Source organism: Plecotus auritus (assembly GCF_963455305.1).
Source record: "Plecotus auritus genome assembly, chromosome: 7".
Classification (NCBI taxonomy): Eukaryota; Metazoa; Chordata; class Mammalia; order Chiroptera; family Vespertilionidae; genus Plecotus; species Plecotus auritus.
This window is the reverse complement of record NC_137774.1, coordinates 110,121,776-110,128,542: the sequence shown is the minus strand read 5'-3', so window position 1 is coordinate 110,128,542 and position 6,767 is coordinate 110,121,776.

The following is a 6,767-nucleotide window of genomic DNA, read 5'->3' as shown; positions in this document are numbered from 1 at the left end:
CTGAAACGTTATTAACCAGTTACCTCAATAAAATAAATAAAATCTTTCTGATATAACTGTGATGTGGCTCACAAATAACATTTTCTAAAATACGGTTTCCTTTGTATTATCTTTTGTTTACAAAAGATACACATTCTCATATTTGATCCTTACAGCAATCCTCAGGCATTTTCTGAGTAGTCCTGTATAGGGGAGGAAATAGATATAGATGGTGGGCATTGCTTGAAAAGTGGTGTAAGGTGATCAGAAAAACCTGTAGCCTCCCAGGCAAGACTGATGGTTGAGACATGCAAGAGACTGCCTACAGCCAGGGAGGGGATTTCTTGGGCAAATTGGGACATTTAAATGTGGTCTTGCATACTGGGGAGTTTACAAAAGCCACACACATGCCCAGGACAGGATGCATGCTCAGAACAAAACTGAGAAGACCCTAAAGGTTCACTATTGGATGACTTATAAACTCAGACAGGAAGTGAAGGGTTAGGCAGGGTTGTAAACAACCTGGCTAAGTGTTCAAGGGGTGCCCCAACATGGAGTCCATCCACCAAGTTAAGCAACTAAATACAAAGCCAGAAATCAAACTTAGGTCTTGTAATCCAGTTCAGTGTCTCACCATAATGGGACCTCTCAAAGTCCAGAATAGATGGTACTGGGGCCCAAGACAGGCTGCCCTGAAGAATCCCATAATGGCATATTGATTACTTTTAAATAAAGCTACTTGACCAGCAGCTGGTGTCAGAAGGGCACCTTGACCTTCCTTGTCTCCTTGAATGCAGGAAATAAATCCTGTGAGAGGTATCTTCCCACACCTGGAAGACTCTTATGCTAAACAACTTAGAGCCAAAAAAATCTGTGTAATCAAATATTATTGGAACTTTTCTAATTTACTGATTTTAAATTTCTCATTAACAAATACCCAAACCTTGTTTATGTTCTTTTATAATGAACATTTAACTTTTTTGTTTGGTCAATCTCTCACAAATGTATTGTTTCTTTGTCTAAATAGTATAAAAAGGTGCCTGGTTAGATCATTTCTTTGAACCTCATTTTATGGTCTGAGCATCATATTGCAATTCTGTTCGCAAGTATTATTTTGGTTTTTCTCCTGTTAATCTAGTCTTGTGTCAATTTTATTGCCTTATTATTAGTTCTTATTGCCATAAGAACTAAAGAAGGGTAGAGGTGGAAAATTCTCCTCCTTCTGACAATGTTCTAATAATATCTGCTCTTTAAAAATAAGAACAATGGCTAACATTTATTAAGCACTTAGTATAATGCCACATTATTAAGAATTTAAGTGCATGACTTCATACATTCCCTCCAGCACCCTTATAAAGTAGGTACTGTTAGTATCTCTTTTTACAAATGCAGGAACTAAGGCTGGGAGGTTAAGAGCTTTGCCTAAGATCAGATAGTAAGTAGCATAGCTAGGATTTAACTCAAGCTTGCTCAATTCTTGCACTTCTAGCTGGTCACCAGGCTAAAGTTTGTCTTGCTTTAGTGACATCCAACAGAAGGGCCAAAGGACACCACTGTTCTCACTAACTGATGAATTGCTTCTCTGCTGAATCTGTCTGTACTGGTTTCTAAAAGCTCTTTGCTAGGTCCTTCCACAGCCCTCACCATTCCTCTGGAAACAACCTCCAACCTCTCTCTTTTTCTTTGAGCTTCCATAGCCTCTTATTCTTTCTTATTACATGGACTTTCTACCTTGTAGTTATCTGTAGCATTTAAGTTTTCAAAATATACTAGACATCGTGTTTTCTCCACATTCCTACTACACATGCATAGAGAAAGACATAATGAATTACACAGACATAATACATATGGAATGAATAAAGGAATCTTATAAAACTCTGCACCCAAACTTGTCTATATACTTTAAACGTATTCCCTTTTAGCTTATAATTTCAAAACTGAAAGTGACCTTTGGAAATCATCTTGACTAAACTTCTAATTTCACAGAATTGTAAAATGAGTCCCAGAGATGTTTGGTAATTTTACTAAGACCACAGAATAACAGAGCTGGTACTGCAACCCAGGTCTTACCACTCCCAGACTGGTTTGTCCTGTATCACCTGCCACTTATCTGTCATTCAACACTGACTGACTCCCTCCATTCTATCTACACATATCTATACAAATATACAAATACTAGAGGCCCGGTGCACGAAATTTGTGCACAGGGAGGGGGGAGTCCCCTCAGCCCAGCCTGCACCGTCTCCAATCCGGGATCCATTGGGGGATGTCCTACTGCTGGTTTAGGCCCGATCCTGGGATCAGGCCTGCCAGCCTGATTGCCCCCCCACCCTGCCAGCCTGATTGCCCCTCACTGCCTCTGCATGCCAGCCTGATCGCCCCTAACTGACCCCCCCTCCAGCCTGGTCGCCCCGAACAGCCCCCCTCTGCTGGTCTGGTGACCCCCAACTGCCCCCCCGCCGGCCTAGTTGCCCCTCACTGCCCCCCCTGCCAGCCTAATTGCCCCCAACTGCCCCCCCGTCCAGCCTGGTCACCCCTCACTGCCTTTGCATGCCAGCCTGATTGTCCCTAACTGCCCCCGCTTCAGCCTGATTGCCCCCAACTGTCCCCCTCTGTCAGCCTTGTCACCCCTAACTGCCCTCCCCCTGCTGGCCTGGTCATCCTCAACTGCCCCTCCCCCTGCTGGCCTGGTCACCCCCAACTGTCCCCCCTGCCGGCCTGGTTGCCCCACACAGCCTGCTGTTCAGTTGTTTGGTCATCCCTCACTAAGCCCCCTGCCAGCCTTGTCGTAGGCAGCCATCTTGTGAGGGTGTGAGGGTCAATTTGCATATTACATCTTTATTATATAGGATATACATGAAATTCTGAGCTCTGTGGCACTTGGTAGATCTCACTTTTTTAAAAAAAATCAACTTGCAAATTTTTTATCTCATTCATCTTTTCTCTTCTTCACTGGCTCCAATTCTGCTTCTGTCCTCAAATTTTCCTATGTTCAAGGCTTTACTGTTTTGCCTAGGATATATCATCCACTACCATTGTTTCAATTGAATTTTCTGTTTTTACTCTCAGCCCTGATTTGTCCTCCAATCTCCAGACCCACATCTCCAATTACTTTATGCATATTGGCACTTGTGTTCCTAACTGTTGCCTCAAATTCAATATATTGAAAGCTGAATTCATTGTCTTTTACAAGCTAGCTGCCTTCTCAATAATGTTAGCATTTTCCTAATCATGCAACCAATTTTGAATAATCTGCAGTTTCTTCTCAGATATCTCATAGTCAATCAATTGTTACAGCTGATCAATTGTTGGAGCCTAGAAAGCATGGCACTGAATTCTGGTTCCATGGCATACTAATGATCTCTCTGAGCCTCAGTTTCCTCACCTGTGAAATGAGCATAAGGCCTACCTCACTGAAGGCTAAATGGAATAGTATATATAAACAACCTACAGTATTGAAAGCTTTTCCCTTTCCAATTTCCTTTCTACCACTGGAGTTTAAATTCTCCAGTGGTAGAAAGGAGATTATTATCCTATCTAATAAAAGAGTAATATGCAAATTAACCATCACTCTGCTACACCCACAAGCCACTCCCACAAGCCAATCAGGAGTGAATATGCAAATAAACCCAACCAAGATGGCTACGGCCACAGAGAGCAGGAGGGAGGCTTGGGTTTCCCGGCAATGGAGGAAGCCAAGCTTTCCACCTGCCCTTGCCGGCCTAGGCCTCCACTCAAGGCTACAAAGTTTCAATTATAGAAGATACATAAATCCAAACAGAAATGGCTGCCACCATGGAGCAAGCAGAAGGATTGGCTCCACTCCAGGCTACAAAGTTTCAATTGTAGAAGATAAATCCCAGATACCAGGGTCTCCGCTTGGGTTGCCAGGGGGTGTGGCCGGCCAGCAAACCACCACAGGCCCCTCGCCCAGGCCGCCCCACGCCCCAAGGGAACCCCCACCCTGATCCGGGACACCCTTCATGGCAAACTAGCTGGCCCCCACCCGTACATCAGGCCTCTATCCTATCTAATAAAAGAGTAATGCGCAGATTGGCATCACTTCAACACACAAGATGGCTGCCCCCATGTGGACACAAGATGGCTACCCCAAGATGGCCAGCAGGGGAGGGCAGTTGGGAGGGACCAGGCCTGCAAGGGAGGGCAGTTGGGGGCGATCAAGCCTGCAGGGGAGGGCAGTTAGGGGTGACCAAGCCGGCAGAGGAGGGAAGTTGGGGGTGACTAGGCCTGTAGGAAAGGGCAGTTGGGAGGGACCCAGGCCTGCAGGGGAGAGCAGTTGTGGGGGACCAGGCCTGCAGGGGAGGGCAGTTAGGGGTGACCAAGCCTGCAGGGGAGGGCAGTTAGGGGTGACCAGGCCTGCAGGGGAGGGCAGTTAGGGGAAAACAGGCTGGCAGGGGAGCAGTTAGGCATCAATCAGGCTGGCAGGGGAGTGGTAAGGGGGTGATCAGGCTGGCAGGCAGAAGCAGTTAGGGGCAATCAGGAAGGCAGGCAGGCAAGCAGTTGGGAGCCAGCAGTCCTGGATTGTGAGAGGGATGTCCGACCTCCCATTTGGGCCCACCGGGATCGGGCTTAAACGGGCAGTCGGACATCCCTCGAGTGGTCCCAGATTGGAGAGGGTGCAGGCTGGGCTGAGGGACACCCCCCACCCTGTGCATGAATTTCATGCACCGGGCCTCTAGTGTGAGCAATAAATAGGTTTTCCCTATAGACTTACCTTTTAATAATTCTGCACAACTATGAATGTAGTCTTCTTAACTATCATTGCTTTTCTGTTCAGTTGCTTTCATTAGCCACCCAATGCCCATGAAATTAAGTTCCTACTACCCATCCAAGTGCTTATGCTACCCATCCCAAAGGCTTACCCTCTCTTTCTGGACTTTCCCCGACCACTTACTGCTGTTCCACATGGGCAATGGCGAGGTGAGGCACAGTACCTCAGCACTCATACCATGCTTGTTCCTGCTTTTGCATTTTGCTCAATATTGAATTCACTCATCTTACTCATACAAATCCTAAATCTGCAATTTGTAACTCAAATAGTAAGTCACTCACAGGGCCAATGTTCACGAGCACATTTTATATGCTAAGTGCTCTGACATAGCAGGAGGGGAGCTATGAATAAAACACTATTACACACACAGGGATCTCTCAGCCACACTTTCTCAAGCTACTCTGATTCACATCTATGTTTCCTTCTTTGTTGTCTCATAGAAATAACCACTTTTATCAAATCTTTGGGAAGGTATCATGGGTTTCTCATTTAACAATGTTTATTATTTTTTCAACAAGACTGTAATCTCTGTCATAATAATGGCTGTTTTATTGAGTATTGGATGTGTGCCAAGCACTGTATTAAATACTTTACAAACTTTACAAGCTTTTTTTTTTCATTTAATCCTTACTGAGAACCCATGAGAGTTATCTTATTTATTTTAATATAATTATTATATTATTGCAATATCAAATTATATTATAATGTATAATTACATGTTATATTATTATAATATAATTTGATATTATAATTATTAGGGGTGGGCACAAGTAGGTTTACAGTTGTATGTGCAACAGTTTATTCTTATATTATTATTTATTAATTATTGTATTATTTTCCATATAAACAACTGTAAGCCTACTTGTGCCCACCCCTGTATAATTATTAAGATCATAAATTGTTAAGATAATTTTACAATGTAGGAGAGGCTCTTTTTTTATTATTATTGATTTCAGAGAGGAAAGAAGAGAGAGAGAGAGATAGAAACAATGATGAGAGAGAATCATTTATCAGCTGCCTCCTGTACACCCCCTACTGGGGGTCGAGCCTGCAACCTGGGCATGTGCCCTTGACCAGAATCGAACTTGGGACCCTTCAGTCCACAGGCTGATGCTCTATCCACTGAGCAAAACCAGCTAGGACAAGGAGAGGCTCTTTTGACAATCACATTCTCATAGCTAGAAAATGAGTTCAGGACTATAATTGCCTGCCTAAATACCAACCCTGAGGCTAACACCTATCTAGAGATCTATCTGTCTTGAGAAATGGCTCACAGCCTCGGAATAAACCTAGACTTGTAAGACTATTGAGACAATCTCTCCACTCCAAATCAGATTCTATTGAAATCTGACTAAAACTAATTTTAAACAAAAGGATAACGTTTTCTAAACAAAGCCTATTTCTGGCTATTGTAAAATCGTATCCATGTGACCTAACCTGTTGTTAGAGGAAAACTTTCCATGACTCCTTCCAATATGCAGTGCCCAGGCAAAATATGTGTTTGAAATATTGACTTAATTACTGGTTTCGTCACAGGATTCCTTTATCCAACAATGGAAACATAGGGCCAACCACATTTTATTTCTTTAAAAAGACCTGTGATGTGCTGTAACTAGTGAGCTAATGATTTCTTTGGGCTAGCTGAAGTAGTTCTGAGCCAGGCAGAAAAGATCTATCGCTTGTGTCTTAGGGAAAAGATAAACTTGGTAAGTTTTGGATAATGAAAGAAGTAGGTTCTCAGTTATGAATAAAGTTTGATGTATTCACTACTGAAAAATCCACAATACCGACATTCTCAACTTTTAATAAACCAGAGATGGTAAGTAGGAAAACTGTCTGCTATATAATTTTGAATGTAGCAATTTCTTGAATTGGATCCTAAAGCTCATTTAGGTTCTTTCCAAGGACAACAAATAGGCTCTGCTCATTATAGCTCTATAAAAATATCTAACTCAAAATAAAATTGAAATGTTTACAGTGACATATATCTATGTAT